Source organism: Pteronotus mesoamericanus, unplaced genomic scaffold, assembly GCF_021234165.1.
Source record: "Pteronotus mesoamericanus isolate MK-2021 breed Mesoamerican mustached bat unplaced genomic scaffold, CSHL_Meso_final contig_20, whole genome shotgun sequence".
Taxonomy (NCBI): Eukaryota; Metazoa; Chordata; class Mammalia; order Chiroptera; family Mormoopidae; genus Pteronotus; species Pteronotus mesoamericanus.
Genome location: NW_026555085.1, coordinates 40,386,264 through 40,404,482, shown reverse-complemented (window position 1 = coordinate 40,404,482; position 18,219 = coordinate 40,386,264). Strand labels below are relative to the sequence as shown.

Below are 18,219 nucleotides of genomic sequence, written 5' to 3'. Positions count from 1 at the left end.
TATATAGGATTAAATAAAAATTATATCAAAATTCATTTTGATATAAATAAATTTTGATAAAAAATTATACCAAAATTCATTTCACCTGATCCTTTTAACTTCTTTTTAATGCAGCTGGTAGAAAAATTATAAATTAAATATGTGGCTCACACTTTATATCTTGGATAATGTTGTTAGAAACTGTAAAGCAACCATTAAAAAGCAAAAACAAAAAAGAAAACATAAAACCAAAGGCTATAGCTAATTATTGAAAAGAGGAATAATTAAATAGTCAATTAATCCAAAATGAAGAAGAAAATAACATGAGGAAACAAAGAACAAATGAAGAAAACAGAAAAAAATAGAAAATTATTTAAATTCAACTATATCAATAATTACATTAACTGTACATGATCAAAATGCCTCCTGAAAAGGACAGATTTTTAAATATTGAATAAAAATACAAGTATCTGCTGCCCATAATAAATGCACTCTAAATATAAAGACAAGTAGGGTAAAAGTAAAAGAACATAAAAAGATATGCATGTTAACACTACTAAACACAGAATGAGAAAGGCTTAACTTGGCAGAGGTCTATGAAAACAGACTTAAGAGTTTTTGATCATCTTTCATCTCTGATCTAGGATTTTTTTTTAATATTGGACATGAATCCAGATTGAAAACTTGTCAGAAGTAAGTGCATCTGCTGAAAATCTAGATCAAATGCTTTAAAGCCCAGTCCCAGATTCTAAATTGCAAGTATTTAGACAGCTGTGAAAATAGACATGGTTTCTCTCTGATGATCAAGAGTTTTTGATATATTACATAGCAATGGAAAAAAGATAAAATCTATTGAAACAGGCTTAGATTGTTCCAAGACCCCCAATGGATGCATAAAACCATGGATAATATTGAACCTTGTATATACAATGTTTTTTCCTATATATACATACTTATGATAAAGTTTAATTTACAAATTAGGCATAGTAAGAGATTAACAACAATAACTAATAAAAATATAACAGTATATTGTAACAAAAATTATGTGAATGCGATCTCTCTCTCAAAATATTATATTGTACTCATCCTTCTTCTTCTTCCTGTGATGATTTCAGATGATAAAATGCCTATGTAATAAGAAGTGAGGTGATGACGTAGGCACTGTGACTTAGCGTTATGCTTCTATGACCTGGTAATATGTTAGAAGGAGGATCATCTGCTTGGGGTGATCCTGGATCATTGAACCATGACAACATCAATGGTTGAATGTCAGGAGCAGATGATGTCCATGGTTGAACTTGTCAATGGTCAGTGATTGAGGAAATTTAATATTTTCTGACATTGTTTTACTGCAGGTAACTGAAACAGTGGAAAGTGAAACCATGGATAACATGGGGCTACTGTAGTTAACTATAGCAGCATCCTTCATCCCTGGGTATGGAAATCTCCACCTAGTTCTGAAGGGCCCACGAAAATGGTAGTGGTATGCAAGGTTTCCCAAGACCTTACCAGCCTGTAGGTGCATTCAGTGTCACCTGAAGACTAATAAGATTTCAGGACCTTTACCCCTTATCTGCCTAACGCTGGTCCTCAGCCCCTGACTTGTTCCTTTTTGTCTTTTTGGGAGTCTCTGGGGGCTTCTTACTTGTGATCAGAAGCAGAACTAGCTTCAGTGGATACCGCATTTTCCTCCAAGCATCACCTCTGTTCTCTCAAGACCCTGTTCCTCCAAGCATCTCATTCTTCCGCAGACCCTGTTTTTACTCCACTGAGCACAAGGGACTTTACCATACTTTGCATGGTTCTTAAAAATTTTCAGTTGTTAACCTTGGCTATCTGTGGTAAATTGGGTTTACCTCTCTCTCCTTTATAACTCTCAATCTGAGAAGTCAGAAACAATGCTGTATGTGTTTGTACCTTAATGTTTTATGGAGCGTTTAGTAAATGTTCTTTCACTTTTTTGCCTATAGCCCTCACTTAGCTTAGGACCCAGGCATGAGTGTGTGGTACCAGACTGTGAACAAAGCTATACTCAGAATCTCTTTTCTCTTCTGATGACTAAGGGTTTGTCACTGGAGAGCTCATTGCACCTCCCTCCTTCGACCCTTAGAAAGAGTTCTCTCCCAGGAGACTATAGCCCCCTTTCAATGAGACTTCTGTCAGAGTATGTCATAATTTACTCCAATTGCCTAGTAACCCAAGCAGAAGGCAAACCTCAAGTTCTTTTTCAAAGGTTCTTCAGGCCCCAGGAAATTAGGTTGGCTTCACCAATTCCCAGACATGCTTAGATGGGCCTGAACATGCAGGAAATGCAGTGGCTTCAAACTGAAACTTTTCTATCCTGATGCACAAGAAAATCTTTAAATTAACTCAGCAGTGACAGATCTTCAAATTGCATAAAGCCTCTCCACACCCTTAGCAATAAAGGCAGTCAGCAGTGAAAGAGGCAATGAGGTGGCGGGAAAAACCATGGAAAGGCCACCAGAGGACACACAGAAGCCAATCACCACACAGGATATTCTGCTAAGGGCAGGAAAGGATTTGGGTTTTCAATGATTCTGCTGAAATTCCTTCATGATACTCCTCAAATTGGGGACACACATTATTTGTTAATATATAAATATATAGACTGGAAGGATGTAAATCACATGAAAATATTTGCTATTTTCAGATCCACGATGGCTGTAGAGTAGCTGGAAGCTCCATCCAGTTGCTCTCAGATCCGAATAGGTTTTGCAGCTAAACCACAGAGCAACCAACTTAAAAATCCATCAGAATGTGAGTGAGAGCCTGGGTAAATGAGTGTGTATGCGGATGAGAGTCCAGGGAGTGTGCATGAGTGGGAAAGAGCCTGCCCACCTCCGGACACTTGGGTGTGGGCAGCCCAGGCTCTCCTAGTGGAGGAACTGCCACCACCACTCCCCAACCTGGCACTTCTGGCAGCGTAGATCTGAGATGGCTGTGGATAGGATCGGGGCCTCAAGCCCTAGGGGCAGAGAGAGACAGCTGGGGAGGTACTGGCTGCAGTAGCCGGCCAGCCTGAGGCTGAGAATCACTGGAGGGAGTGGTGAGAGCACCCCACCACCACCCCATGTTATAGTATTGCCGCAGGACTCTTCCCACTGCCATCTGGGAGAGGTCCAGAGAGAAAATTTATCTAAAACTGTCAAAGGCTCTGACAGGCTGTGGCAAGCTCTGACTGAGAGAGACAATGATTTTGGAGGAGGAGGAGTGCGTAGCGAACAGGCCACCCAGGGCTCGGTGCTGCAGCATCGGGGAGACACAGAAACTCTTTTAAAAGAGGAGCTGAAACGAGACTCGAGACTGGGAAGGGACCTGTTACTTGTGAACATGTGTGCATGTGTGTGCATGTGCAGCAGCTCTGCAAACAAAGAGCTCAGAGGGATAGAGTCATACTGAATGGATTGTGAGACCTAACGCAGCACAGCTGGTGAGCAGGGGACTGTACAGAGTGGAGAGTTCAGGCCCAAGACTCCAGTGAGAAAGCAGTAGGCGTGGTACTGGATGGCCAGAAGCTGATGCCTGAGATTTGCTGCAGCCATGCAGGACCTTTACATACAGGCGAGCCCAGCCCCCCACTTGCTGGATTATAGACTCTGTAGATCAGCGAGACCAGGCTCAGGAGTCCCAGCTGGATACATTTCCACAGAGGAAGGAAGAAAAGCTCTGAAAGAGCCTTTTACCGGACACTATGAGCTACACTTTTCCTTGGGTCCAGGTCCTCTGAAACCAGTAGAGCAGAGAGATTAGAGACAGGGGTAACAAAAGGTGTTCAACAGGTGTTCAGGGTCCCAGCCAACCTCAGTGCTTAGACAGAGCTTCTGCCTGCACCTAGCAGGAAAGAGCTGCTCTGTTTACATAAATTGGTCCCTCACAGTAAAAGGACAGCTAATTCACCAGAACCCATACATTATTGGAAAGAATATGGGACAGGCCTAGATGTGTGATGAGGGGGCAGGGAAACAGTCCCACCATCTTACTAGAAGACTGAACAGTGCCCCCCACCCTGAGGTGACACACGGTACTCACCCTCCCAATCACACCAGAGGCCCCTTCTGGAGACAGTGGGAGAAGGTACTGGCAATCCTCTTGGGTCATTAAATGAACCACTCCTGGGCCATGGGCTGATGGGAAACCAGCAGGGCCGAACAGTGGCACCAGCCAAATCTGAGGAGACAGCCACAGACAGTGGAATGCTTGTAGTCTCCAACAGGCTGCCTAGGGCCAGACTAGGACACCATCTGACATCACCAGGGGCAGATAAATCCAGAAAGAGAAGATAGTGGCAAACATGGATTCTAGTGAGACAAAATCCACCACATTCTTGTTCATGATTTATGTTACTTTCTCTCCTGCATAGCTTTTAAACTTTTATTTCATGTCCTTCAAGCTTGTGCTATTAGGTCACTAGTTTTCATATTTTAGTTTATTTCAAATCTCATATTTTGCCCCTCCCTTCTCTTACTCCAGTCTATCTTCTTTTTTCCTCTTCATATTTTTGTTTTAAATTTTATTTTTTCTCTTGCTATGACTAGTTTCTATCCCCAATTCTTATTATTTCTTCCCCTGGAGCCTCTCAAAACCATTTCTCATGTAATTAGTCATATCACATTCTTTTTCCCATTATAAAAATAACCTTATTCTCTCTCCACCTTTATCAGTCTTTACCTGTTCGTTGTTGATATGGTGGTGGTGGTTGCATTTCTTAAATTTTATTTGTAGATTTTCACTATTTTTTTATTTCAAATCTCAAATTTTATTGTTTGCCTCACCTACTCCACTTTGCTTTCTTCTGGCCCTTTCTTTTTTTCATTTTAAATTTTAATTTTACCCTGCCTTAATCTGGTTTTCATCCCCCATCGTTAGTATTCCTTCTCCCTCTATCCTCTCAAAATCACTTTCCTTTCCTTTAGACATATCATAAGCCTTTCTTTCTTTCTTTCTTTCTTTCTTTCTTTCTTTCTTTCTTTCTTTCTTTCCTTTCTTTTCCTTCTTATTCACATTCCACCTATATTAATCTTTGCTCACTTGTTAATATTTCTGTGGTGGGTTTTTCCTCCAATTTTTCCCTATTATTTTCACTATATTTTTTAAAATTTTTGTTTAAACCTAATACTATACTCCACCCATTTCTTACTCCATTCTGCCTTCTTCCATCTCTTTTATTTATGATGTAAATTTTATTTTTCCTCTTTCTTCACCTTGTTTCTATTCCCTGCTATTATTTCTCATCCCTTAACCCTGTCAAAATAATTTTCTTTCAGTTAGTCATCTCATATTCATTTTCACTTTCTTATAATAGTTTCATCTCTTTACATACTTATTAATATTTGCTCATTTGCTGTTGATAGTATGGTCGTGGGTGAGCATTATTTTTGTGGGTATAGGTTTGTTTCCTGAGTACTTGGTTTTGTTCTGGCACAACCTGTACAACAGCATACAAGACATGGTGGGCCGTGTAACTCTCAGTTAGTCAGCTGGAAGGAAGGACCTGCCAAAGAACAACCCAACAAAAACCAAAATGCAGTAACAACCAGAGCGCTCACATAAACAGCATAAAGGGCATCCCAAGTACTTCCAGCTCAGGAGAGAAATGAGACTGCACACTGAGTCCCATAGGTCTCCTCCAACAGATGGTCATACCATGAAGACAGGAAGTGAAAGCAGATCAACCTAATATGCAGAAACAAACAAGAAGAGGCACCTAAATGGGGAGACCAACAAACAACCCCCAACTGAAAGGAAAGGAGGAATCCTCAGAAACAGTGCTAAGTAAAATTGAGGCAAGCAAACTATCAGACATTGAGTTCAAAATAATGGCAATAAGGATGCTCAAGGAGCTCAGTGAGAACCACAAGGAACTCCATGAATGCTACAAGGAACTTACTGGGAACTATACCAAGATGAAATAAAACAGAACTATGAATAAGAACCAGAAGGAAGTGAAGAATACAACATCTGAAATGAGGAATACATTAGAAGGAATTAAAAGCAGGCTGATGAAGCAGAGGATCTAATCAGTGAGCTAGAGGACAATTGTAGAAAAAAACTCCCAGACAGAGCAACAAAATGAAAAAAGACTCAAAAAGAATGAAGAGATGTTTAAGAGGGCTGCCGGACAACATGAAACATAATAATATTTGTATCATAGGGATACTAGAAGGAGAAGAAGAGGAGCAAAGGGTAGAAAACCTGTTTGAAAAAGTAATGACAAAAAACATTACTTCTCCCTCATCCTAACTTGAGGGAAAAAGTCACACATCCAGGAAGCACAAGAGGGTTCCAAACAAGATGAACCCAAAGATGCCAACTCTAAGATGCATCATAATTAAAATGGCAAAATTTAAAGACAAAGAGAGGATCTTAGAGGTAGCAATGGAGAAACAGTAACATACAAGGGTGCTCTGGTAAGGCTATCAGCTGATTTCTCAACAGGAACACCACAAGCAAGATGGGAATGGCAAGCAATACTCCAAGTAATGAAAAGCAAAGGCCTGAAACCAAGCGTACTCTATCCAGCAAGGTTCTCATTAAAAATAGAATGTGAAATAGTTTCCTAGACAAAAAAAAAAAAAAAAAAAGGCTAAAAGTATACATCTCTACCAAACCACGATGCAAGAGATAATAAAGGGACTGCTTTAAGAAGGTGAAGAAAAAGAGAGACAGGTACAAATGGGGAAAAATGGCAAGGAATCAGTACCTATCAATAACAACCTTAAATGTAAATGGATTAAATGCTCCATTAAAAATCATCGGGTAGCTGAATGGATATGAAAACATGACCCTCATATATGTTGTGTACAGGAGACCTGCCTCACAACAAAAGATATACACAGACTGAAAGTGAAGGAATAGAAAAAATATATCCCAAGCAAACAGATTAAAACAAAACTGGAATAGCAATACTTATATCAGACAAAATAGAGTTCAAAACAAAGGCCATTAAAAGAGACAAAGAAGGACACTACATAATACTTAAGGGAGTAATCCATCAAGAAGACATAAACATTGTAAACACATATGCACCCAGCCTGGGGGCACCAAATACATAAGGAAAATCTTGGAGGACTTCAAGAAAGACATCAACAGCAACGCTGTAGGGGATTTTAACACTTCATTGTCAACAACTGATAGGCCTGCCAAGCAAAGGATCAAAATGGATGGTGGCATTGAACAACATTCTAAATCAAATGACTTAATTTGTATATACAGGAACTTTTACCCCAAAGAAGCAAAATATACATTCTTTTCAAATGCACATGGAACATTATCAAAAATAGACCACATGGTAGTACACAAAACAAGCCTCAAAAAATTCAAGAAAATTTTAATATATCAAGTATCTCCTCAGATCACAATGGCTTGAAACTAGAAACCAACCTCAAGGGAAAAAACTCAAAAACATTCAAATACATGGAGACTGAATAGCATGCTATTAAATAACGAGTAGGTTAACAATGAGATCAAGGAATAAATAAGAAAGTTTCTGTAAACAAAAGAAAATGAACCCAGAACAGTCCAAAACCTTTGGGACATAGTGAAGGCAGTCCAGAGAGGGAAGGTCATAGTAATGAAGGCCTACATACAAAAGACAGAAAAATCTCAAATGAACGACCTAACCGTACAAGAGCTAGAGGAACAGCAACAAATAAAGCCCAGAGCGAGTAGAAGGACATAATCAAGATGTGAGCAGATTTAAATGACCTAGAGACTAAAAAAGAAAAAAAAAATGAAAAGGATCAATAAATATACGTGCTGATCTTTGAAAAGATAAACAAAAATTATACATCTTTCACCAGACTCAGCAAGAAAAAAAGAGAGGGCTCAAATAAATGAAAGCAGAAAGGAAAGAGAAGTTATAACGATGCCACAGAAACACAAAAGATTGTTAAGAAATTACTGCAAACAACTAGATTCCAAGAAATTGGACAACCTGGGTGAATTGGACAAATTTCTGGAAAATAATTACCTTCCAAAACTAAATCAAGAAGAAGCAGGAAGCCTGAATAGACTGATAACAACTAGTGAAATTGAAGCAGTAACCAAAAACTCCCAGCACCCAATAGGCCTGAACCAGATGGCTTCAAAGGCAAATTTAACCAACATTTAAAGAACTAACTCCTATCCTTCTCAAAATATTCCAAAAAATTCAAGAAAAGGGAAGACTCTCAAAATCTTTATTTTGAGGCTAGTATTATCCTAATCCATAAACCAGGTAAAGACAAAACAAAGAAAATTGAAGGTGAATATCTGTAATGAACATACATGCTAAAATCCTCAACAAAATATTGGCAACCCAGTCCCAGCAATACATTAAAGAAGATCATATGCCATGATCAAGTGGGATTCATCCCAGGGATGCAAGGATTGTGTAATATTCTCAAAACAATAAATGTAAGACACCACATAAACATAATGAAAGATGAAAATCACATGATCATATCAATAGATGCTGAAAAAGCATTTGATAAAGTACAGCACCCATTTATGACAGACACACTCAGCAAAGTGGGAATAGAGGGAGCACACCTCAACATAATAAAGGCCATGTATGAGAAACCTACAGCCACTATCATACTCAACAAGCAAAAGCTGAAAGCTTTCCCCTTCAGATCAGGAACAAGACAAAGGTGTTTGCTTTCACCATGCCTATTAAACATAGCACTGGAAGTTCTATCTGCAGTGATGAGACAAGAAAAAGACATAAAAGGCATCCAAAGCAGAGAGGAGAAAGTAAAACTGTCATTATTTGCATATGGCATGATAGTATACACAGAACACCCTATAGTCTCCACCAAAAAACTACTTCACCTGTAAGTTAATTTGGCAAAATAACAGGATGAAAGTCAATATTCAGAAATTGGTGGCATTTTTGTACATCAGCAATGAGCTATCAGAAAGGGAAACTAGGAAACTAAAAATCCCATTTACTACAGCAACAAGAAAAATAAAGTACCTAGGAATAAATTTCACCAAACAGGTAAAAGACCAGTACTCAGAAAACGACAGAACACTGAAGAAAGAAATTGAGGAAGATACAGATAAACAGAAGCATATATCGTGTTTATGGATTGGAAGAATTAACATTATTAAAATGTCCATACTACCCAAAGTGATCTATAGATTCAATGCAATTCCTGTTAAAATACCAATGACATCTTTCACAGATCTAGAATGAATATTTCAAAAATTTCTATGGAGCCAAAAAGACCCCAGATAGTAGGGGGATCACAATAACTGATATCAAACTTTACTACAAGGCCACTATATTCAAAACAGGCTGGTACTGGCATAAGAACAGACACATAGGTCAATGGAACCAAATAGAGAGCCCAGAAATAAACCCATGTCTCTATGGTCAATTAACATTTGACAAAGAGGACATGAATACAATGGAGTTAAAATAGCCTATTTAATAAACAGTTTTGGGAGAACTGGACTGTTACAGGCAAAAAAAAAAAAAAAAAAAAAGAAAGAAAGAAAAAATAAGAAACTAGAACACCAACTTACACCATACACCAGAATAAACTCAAAATGGATAAACGATTTAAACACAAGCTGTTATACCATAAAAGTCCTAGCGGAAAACATAGCAGGTAAAATTTCAGATGTCCCATGCAGCAATATTTTCTCTGATATAGCCTCCAAGGCAAGGGAAATAAAGAAAGAACAAACAAATTGGACAGCATCAAATTAAAAACTTCGGCATGGCTAAAGAAAACGTCATCAGAATGAGAAGGGAACTGGCCATATGTTTAAAGATATTTTCAATGATACCTTGAACAAGAGTTTGATCTCCAAAATAAAGAAAAAACTCATACGACTCAACACCAGGAAGACAAACAATCCAATTAAAAAATGGGCAAAGGACCTGAACAGACACTTCTCCAAGGAGGGCATACAGAGGGCCCAGAGACATATGCAAGGATGGTCAACATCACTAGTCATCAAAGAGATACAAAGTAAAACTGCAGCAAGATACCACCTTACACAGGTCAGAATGGCCATCATTAACAAATCAACAAACAACAAGTGCTGGCGAGGTTGTGGAGAAAAAGGAACCCTAGTACACTGTTGGTGGGAATGCAGACTGATGTAGCCACTGAGGAAAACAGTATGGAGTTTTCCTCAAAAAACTAAAAATAGAACTGCCTTTTGACTCTGCAATTCCACGGCTGCGATTATACTCTAAGAATCCCAAAACACCAATTCAAAAGAACCTATGTATCCCAATGTTCATAGCAGTGTTATTTACAATAGCCAAATGCTGGAAGTAACCCTAGTGCCCATCAATAAAGGAATAGATGAAAAAGCTGTGGTACATTTACACAATGGAATACTATGCAGCAGAGAGAAGGAACTCCTGCCTTTTGTGACAGAATGTATAGAACTGGAGAATATTATGCTAAGGGAAATAAGCTTGCTGATGAAAGAGAAATACCATATGATCTCACCTATAAGAGGAACCTAATGAACAAAAACAACTGTGCACAATAGAACTAGAGGCATGGAAACATGGAACGGACTGACAGCAACCAGAAGGGAGAGTGGAGGGGTTAATGGTGGAAAGAAGGTGACAGGACTAGTCAAAGAGCATGTATGAATGACCCATGGACATGGGCAAGAGTGCGGGGACTGACTGTGGGAACCGGGGATGGACTGGGTGGAGGAGGGCAAAGGGGGAAAAACTGAGACAACTGTAATAGAACAGCAATAAAATATTTAAAAAATAGTTGTTATTTTACATGATGGAATTGTAGGGCTTTTTCTAAATAAAGTTTAGCCTTTATAATTCCTTTATTGATTTTCACAATTAAAAGAGAAGGAAGAAAAAGTGAAGGTGGATGTTACATATCTGTGAGCCTAACTATTCTAAGATCATCAGCACAGCAACAACTCTTGTTCAAACTAAGAATTAATCATGAATTCTAATTCCTTGTGCAGTTTGTGAATGTATATGGTAAAATCCACAACAGAAGCTCAGTTCACAAATTTATCGTATTTGCTTATAATCTATGAATCACTTGAAATCCATGACTATGCCCCATTCTTATAGGCTGGTGGGAACTTCAGTAATAATTGGGGTTCCACCTACCCAAGGCTCTACCATGTGTCTTGTGTATCACTAAGACTTTGAGGGGGCTTCAGTCATCAATCATGTGCTCAACTGGTTACATTTCCAGTAGATTTCCTGCTTTGGTCCACATCTAGGTTCCTGGAATCATCAGTAAGGCTGATAGTATCTGTTTTGAGGGTTCAGCTTTCTGACTGCCCCCTGAAAGAAGTCAGCTCCTTTAGGGATTTTGCCACATTTTGCCTCTGAGGCAAGGAAATGCTAAGGGACTAGCCACTTATGTGGAATAAATAATTTTTTAAAAAGCGTAGAGAACATGTATAACAATTAAAACAAAGAGCTATGATAATAAACATAATAAGCAGTATTCTGAAATTCTAAAATAATTTCTGCAGATTAAATATAAGACATTGAATGGTTAAGGTCTTTTTCTATTATCTTATTTTGTCTCCTCCCCTCAGGAAAGTACAAAAACTGTCTTTCGCTACCACAAATTATGCAGTCAAGTTTCTGAAATTTGGGGAAATCACAGGGAAGCACATCTGGAGGGCAATGGGTGAGCCTCGCCCTGGGCAAACCACCTTCATGGTCATGGCATCTTCCCTGCCAGGTAAGTATTATATTACCCTATGTAAAACTCTCTTTTACTTGTGTCTCCCTTGAGGGGCCTGAATTAACTTGTTATGTGAATATGTAAAGTAGCTCAAGGCCTTTCTTCAGTTAAGAAAAAAAATTTAAACATTTTATTGTAATATTTTAGGTCTGGAAACTTCCTACTTATATTATTAAATGTGCACTTTTTAGCGATAGGAGCAATGTTCTAACATTTTAATATTGTTTTTAAAAAATACTTTTAAGCTTCTTAAGATTTTCAGTCACTCAGAGCACGCAGATGTGGTGAGGTGTTCCTCTGGGGATGAAGTCACCCACCCACAGCCTCTTGCACAACCATGTGTGCACACAGGTCTGATTAGAGTTCCGCTCGCACCATGGACACCCAGGATAGTGACTGCGGCATCTGTCAGAGCCTCACTCCCTGCTTTGTCTGGTAGAACAAGGTTGCACAGGGAGTGTCCAGCAGCCAGGCTAGTTCTGTCGGAATGGAACCCACAGATGCTTCAGAGGTGAAGAAGAGCTGCAATATCCCTTTCCTCTAAAAACAGTCAACATGAAAAAAAATAAGAAGCTCCATCCTTATTAACTCTGTAGATGAGTGCAGGAAGCAGAGACAGATGGGAGAAAAGCAAGCACTGGTAAAATGGCAATGATTATTTTGACAATATAGGTGTCCTATAGAAAATAAGTCATCGGATTTTTTAAAATAGAAGAAGAGGGAAAGAGAAATAGGAATTCAAGGTGGGGAATATACAGCACTCATACTAGTGAGGGAAATTAATTAGGTTAAGATTTTCTCTCTTGAATAGTACTTTAATATTTAATAGTTGGTTATTTAGAAATCTGAACTGTAGTCATTTGGGAAAGCACAGGGGTGGTTAAAAGTAGATTTACAGTGGTGAGTACATGAAACAGTTTATTCTTATATTATTGTTTATTAATCATTATGTTACTTATTTGTATTATAACTGTAAACCTACTTTTGATCATTCCTGTATATCTTCTTATATAATTGCATCAAGTAAACCCATATCGATATGGTTATAGTAATAATAGTAATCAGCCCTAACTTCCTGATGGAATATCAACAGTAAAACAAAAAATGGTAGTTTTATATTTGTCAGTAACTTTACAATTTTTAAAGTGCTTTCACTTAAATGGTCTCATTTGATCCTCATATCAGTTTATGAGATAGGCAGCACAATTTTTTTTCATCATTTTTCAGGCAGGAGATTGTAGTTTAGAACACTTAGGTGACTTGCCCTGGGTTATGTGTCTGGAAAACAGCAACACTAAGACCAGAACTCTGGACTTTTGTTTCTGAATTCATTTTTACTTCTGAGAGAATGATCATTTATATAGTGCTACAGTTTCTGTCACCAGAAAGAGCCATTAACTTCCAGACTTGAGTAAAACTTGTCCATGGATAGGTATAATTCACAGTATTTATCCATATTGGATTGATATGTTTTGTTTTTGTCCCTTTTTCATGTACTGTTAGAATAATATGTGAATCAAGCTTAAGAAAAAACTCAGCTCACAACTTGCCCTTCAGTTCTCTAATTGCTGTAGTCCTCAGTGCTAGTTTAGTTGGCAGGTGACTGAGTGTACCATTTGAAATCGTCACTTCCACCTACTCCACCCTTTGACCCAGTTTCTACCAAGAGTTGGCACCACAGCTATTATATTACATATGTTGCAGAAGCTTTGAGTTTGCTTAAACCTGTCTCAGCAATTTTCAACTAGGCTATTTAACTCGCTCTGAAAAGGGCAGATGTACTAAGACAGACATGCAAGGACATTGTCAGGTTCATTCTGTTCCCAACTCAATTCCTATCTCCATCCCTTTCAATCCAGACTCAGGAGTAAACATGCAGGTGCGTTAGGCTGGAGACTCTTTTGGGTCACATAGACCTTGAGAGGGACATGTGAATGTTGTCAGCTCTGAAGGATCCCCAGTCATTATGAAAGCTCCATGTGACACCGTTCCACAGAGAATACCCTGCTTCACTCAGGACTTTTCTGGTTACTCTGGGTCCCTTCATGGACAGAAAAGGTCCACCCCTAACATTTGTTAGCTCTGGGGCAAGAGTATAAATAGAGGCCTACATACCTTATGACTAAATACTTAAAAGTTACAGGTCAGGTTAACAAGCTGTAAAATGCAGTATGCCCTCCTCTCCTACTGCAGCAATAGCATGTCCATGATAACAAAGTCGAAATACATGTTTAAAGCTAAGGCTGTTTGCTACTGTGAGTTGGCAAATATAGAAGACATTTGAATTTAATTATTACTGTACATTTTAAGCATCTTTTTGATGGGCCAGCAATGTTTAGAAGAGTAATAATATAAAGTATATAATTTATATTACTTGTAAGTTGATTCATTTCATGAATTTATTTAAAAAGATCACTTATTACATTGTTCTAGTTAAGATTTTTACATACTTTGTGCTCTACTGGCAGTAAAGAGCTAAGGAACTAAAAATTAATTGTAACTATTAAAAGAGCAAATATTTGAATATATTTTCATAAAAATTAATATAAATATAAAAATTAAAATTATTTTACATATAACTTTACAAAAAGTTATTTTCTTCTAAAATATTCAAAACTACATTTTAAAATTAAGTTAAATACAAATTCTACATTAATACATATAGAAATTTTAATAAAAATTATTTAAATAAAATTGAATTTTTAAATTCACTTTTTAAAAATAATTAAATCTTATTAGACAGTTTCATAAAAACAAAACTATTCACAACTTTAGCATTGAATTGTGCTAATATAATGAGTAAGTATCACACTTCATATATATTATATACAGATCAGCACTGCCTAACAGAAAGTGTAAGACACATACTTATAATTTTTAATTTAATTTTTTACATTAGAAGTTCTTCTACATTAAAAATTAAAAAGTAAATACTTAAAAATTGTTAAAATAATTTTAATAATATATTTTATTTAATCCAACAAATTACATTTATGCAATGGAATACCACTCAGCCATAAAAAAAGAAGAAAATTTTACCTCTTGCAACAGCATGGAGAGACATGGAGAACATTATGCTGCGTGAAATAAGCAAGTCAGAGAAAGACAAATAGCACATGATTTCACTTACATGTGGAATCCAATGAACAGACTAAACTAACAAGCAAAATAGAGACAAACTCATTCATAGAGAGCAGGCTGACAGCTCTGGGGAGGGAGGATGTTTAGGTGATGGAGGGATTGAGCAAAAAAGAAAAGGGATTCTTGGATATGGACAACAGTGTGTGGAGGGGGAGGACAATATAAGGGGGATATATGGTAACGGCAAATATACAATAAAAATATTATTATAAAAAATATTTAAAAAAATTGAATCACCAGGTACTCCACCTACACCCTAACTCCTGCACTTCCTATTTGCCTGGCCTGCTTCATTTTTCTCCACAACATTTTTCAACACCTTAATTAGTGCAGACTTTACTTTTATAGTTTTTCATGTTCTCTACTAAAATCCTCCACAACAAGGAGAATTATTGCGCAGTCTGTTCACTGCTATATCCTTGGACCCTAAAACAGGGTCTAATGTAACAGAAGCTACTGAATGAATATTTATTGAATGAATGAATCAATGGGGTATATTGTCATGGCACTAGGCAGCAATCATACTTTACCTTTGCCAACTAAAACTGAAACACGAAACTACTTGTGAAAATAGCAAAAACCTGTAAAATAGTCAGGAACATGATAAAATAAGGCAGTGGAGAGAATGGAAAGAATGGAAAGAATATATTGGCCTTGTAGTTGGAAATCATTTTCATCACATCTAAATCACTACCAAACTGATTTGGAGCAAAGTCAATTTACTTCTCTAATATTTTAACCTCCACCACTTCTGTATCTTTTTAAAAACGTATTGGGTGAGATTGGTTAATAATAAAAATTTATATTTATATAGACTACAATTATATAAATTTTAAGTATACAACTCTATCGTATACTCCACTGTGTGCTCACCACCCAAAGTCTCATTTCCCTCCATTACCATATATTTGACCCCCTTTACCCTATTTGTCCTCCCTCCACCCTTCTTTCTCTCTGGTAAAATTATTTTGATATTTGTATCTATGACTTTGTTTTCTTGTTTTGTTTTTTATCTGTTGATTTTGTTTTATATCCTACATGAGTGAAATCATATGGTTCTTGTCCTTTTCTGTTTGACTTACTTCACTTAACGTGATACTCTCAAGATACACCCATGTTGTCACAAATGACAATATTTCATCTTTTTGTGGCTGATTAGTACTCCATTGCATAGATGTACCACATCTTTATCCAATCATCTGTCAAAGGACACTTAAGTTGTTTTCATGTTTTGGCTATTGTAAATAATATTGCAATAAACATAGGAGTGCATATGTCTTTATGAATAAGTGTTTTCAAATATTTCAGGTGGATAACCAGAAGAGGGATTGCTGGGTAATTTGGTAGCTCTCTTCTTAATTTTTGAGGCACCTTCATACTGTTTTCTTTTGTGAGGGTTTCCTTTTCTCTTCGTCATCTCCATTGCCTGTCATTTCTTGTATTACTGATAATAGCCATTCTAACAGGTGTGAGGTGGCATCTCATTGTGGCTTTTATTTGCATTTCCCTTACATGCTAATGATGTTGAGCATGTTTTCATATATCTGTTGGCCATCTGTATGTCTTCCTTGGAAAAGTGTCTATTCAGGTCTTCTGTCCATTTTTTTAATCAGATTGTTTGTTTTTCATTGAGTTGTAGGAGTTCTTTATATATTTTGAATATTAGCTCCTTATCAGGGGTATTATTTGCAAATATCTTCTCCCATTTGGTTGGCTGCCCTTTTGTTTTGTTGTTGGTTTCTTTTGTTTTGTAGAAAATTTATTTTGATGTAGTCCCATTCACTTATTTTTGCTTTTACTTCTCTTGACACTGGGGTCAACTTCACAAAATCCCCTTGGAGACCAAGGTCCATAAATTGAGTACCTATGCTTCCTAATATGTATTTTATTGTTTCAGGTCTTATTTTCAAGTTTTTAATCCATTTTGAGTTAATCTTGTGTATGGTGTCAGACGACAGTTTAGTTTCATTCTTTTGCATGTGGCTTTCTAATGTTCTCAACACTTGAGGAAATTTTCCTTTCTCCACTTAATGTTTTTGGCTCCTTTGTCAAAAATTAGTTGTCCATATATGCGTAGATTTATTTCTGGGCTCTCAGTTCTGTACCATTGGTCTGTGTGCCTGTTTTTCCTGTCTGCCAATACCATACTGTTTTGATTATTGCAGTTCTGTAGTGTAGTTTGAAGTCAGGGAGTGTAATACCTTTGGCTTTGTTCTAGTTCCATGCATAAAGATTATATATTTTAAGAAAAACAAAAACCAAAAGCAAACATCTATTATTTTGCAAAGTTGTCATGTTTCAAACTGACAGAAAGATATCTATAGTTTCAATGGTGGAATCGCTTGCATGCAAAGTGTTTTATGTAATAAATATATTGGTTATAAATCCTGTTTAACTTTTGTAAAAGTGATCAAAACTTTAAATCTGAAATAAGTTATTTCTTTTCTTTTCTTATTCTTTATTTAGAATAAAGTTTCTAAAGTATATTTTATTAAGTATGCTACTACGGTTGTCCCATTTTTTCTCCCCTTTATACCCCTCTGCTCTGTACCCCCTTCCCTACAGCATTCCTCCCCACTTATTTCATGTCCATGAGTCATACATATAAGTTCCTTGGCTCCTCCATTTCCTATACTATTCTTAACCTCCCCCTGCCTATTTTGTACCTACTATTTATGCTGCTTATTTCCTGTACCTTTTCCCCAACTCTTTCTCCTCCCCTTCCCCTCTAATCTCTATTTCTATGATTCTGTTCCTGTTCTAGTTGTTTGCTTAGGTTTTTTTTGTTTGTTTGTTTGTTTTTTCAGGTTCAGTTGTTGATAGTTGTGAGCTTGTTGTCATTTTACTGTCCATAGTTTTGATCTTTTTCTTAGATAAGTCCCTTAAACATTTCATATAATAAGGGTTTGGTGATGATGAACTCCTTTAACTTTTCCTTATCTGGGAAGCATTTTATCTGCCTTTCCATTCTAAATGATAGCTTGGCTGGATAGAGTAATCTTGGATGTAGGTCCTTGCTCTCATGACTTTGAAAACTTCTTGCCAGCCCCTTCTTGCCTGCAAGGTTTCTTTAGGAAAATAAGTTGATAGTCATATGGGAACTCCTTTGTAGGTAACTGTCTCCTTTTTTCTCACTGCTTTTAAGATTCTTTCCTTATCTTTAATCTTGGGTAATGTAATTATAATGTGTCTTGGTGTGTTGTTCTTTGGGTCAAATTTATTCAGGACTCTCTGAACTTCCTGGGCTTCCTGGAAGTCTATTTCCTTTGCCAGATTAGGTAAGTTTTCTTTCATTATTTTTTCAAATGTTTTCAATTTCTTGCTCTTCCTGTTCTCCTTCTGGCACCCATATGATTCAGATGTTGGAATGTTTAAAGTTGTCCCAGAGGTT

The 18,219-nt window shown here is 37.1% G+C and overlaps 1 non-coding gene across 1 annotated transcript; it reads right to left on the bottom strand.

Moving 5' to 3' along the window:
* Positions 1-11,530: 11,530 nt before the first annotated feature.
* Positions 11,531-11,692, bottom strand: LOC129068073 (U1 spliceosomal RNA). The gene has a single exon (XR_008528885.1). It is a non-coding gene; the product is annotated as a U1 spliceosomal RNA (small nuclear RNA).
* Positions 11,693-18,219: the final 6,527 nt, after the last annotated feature.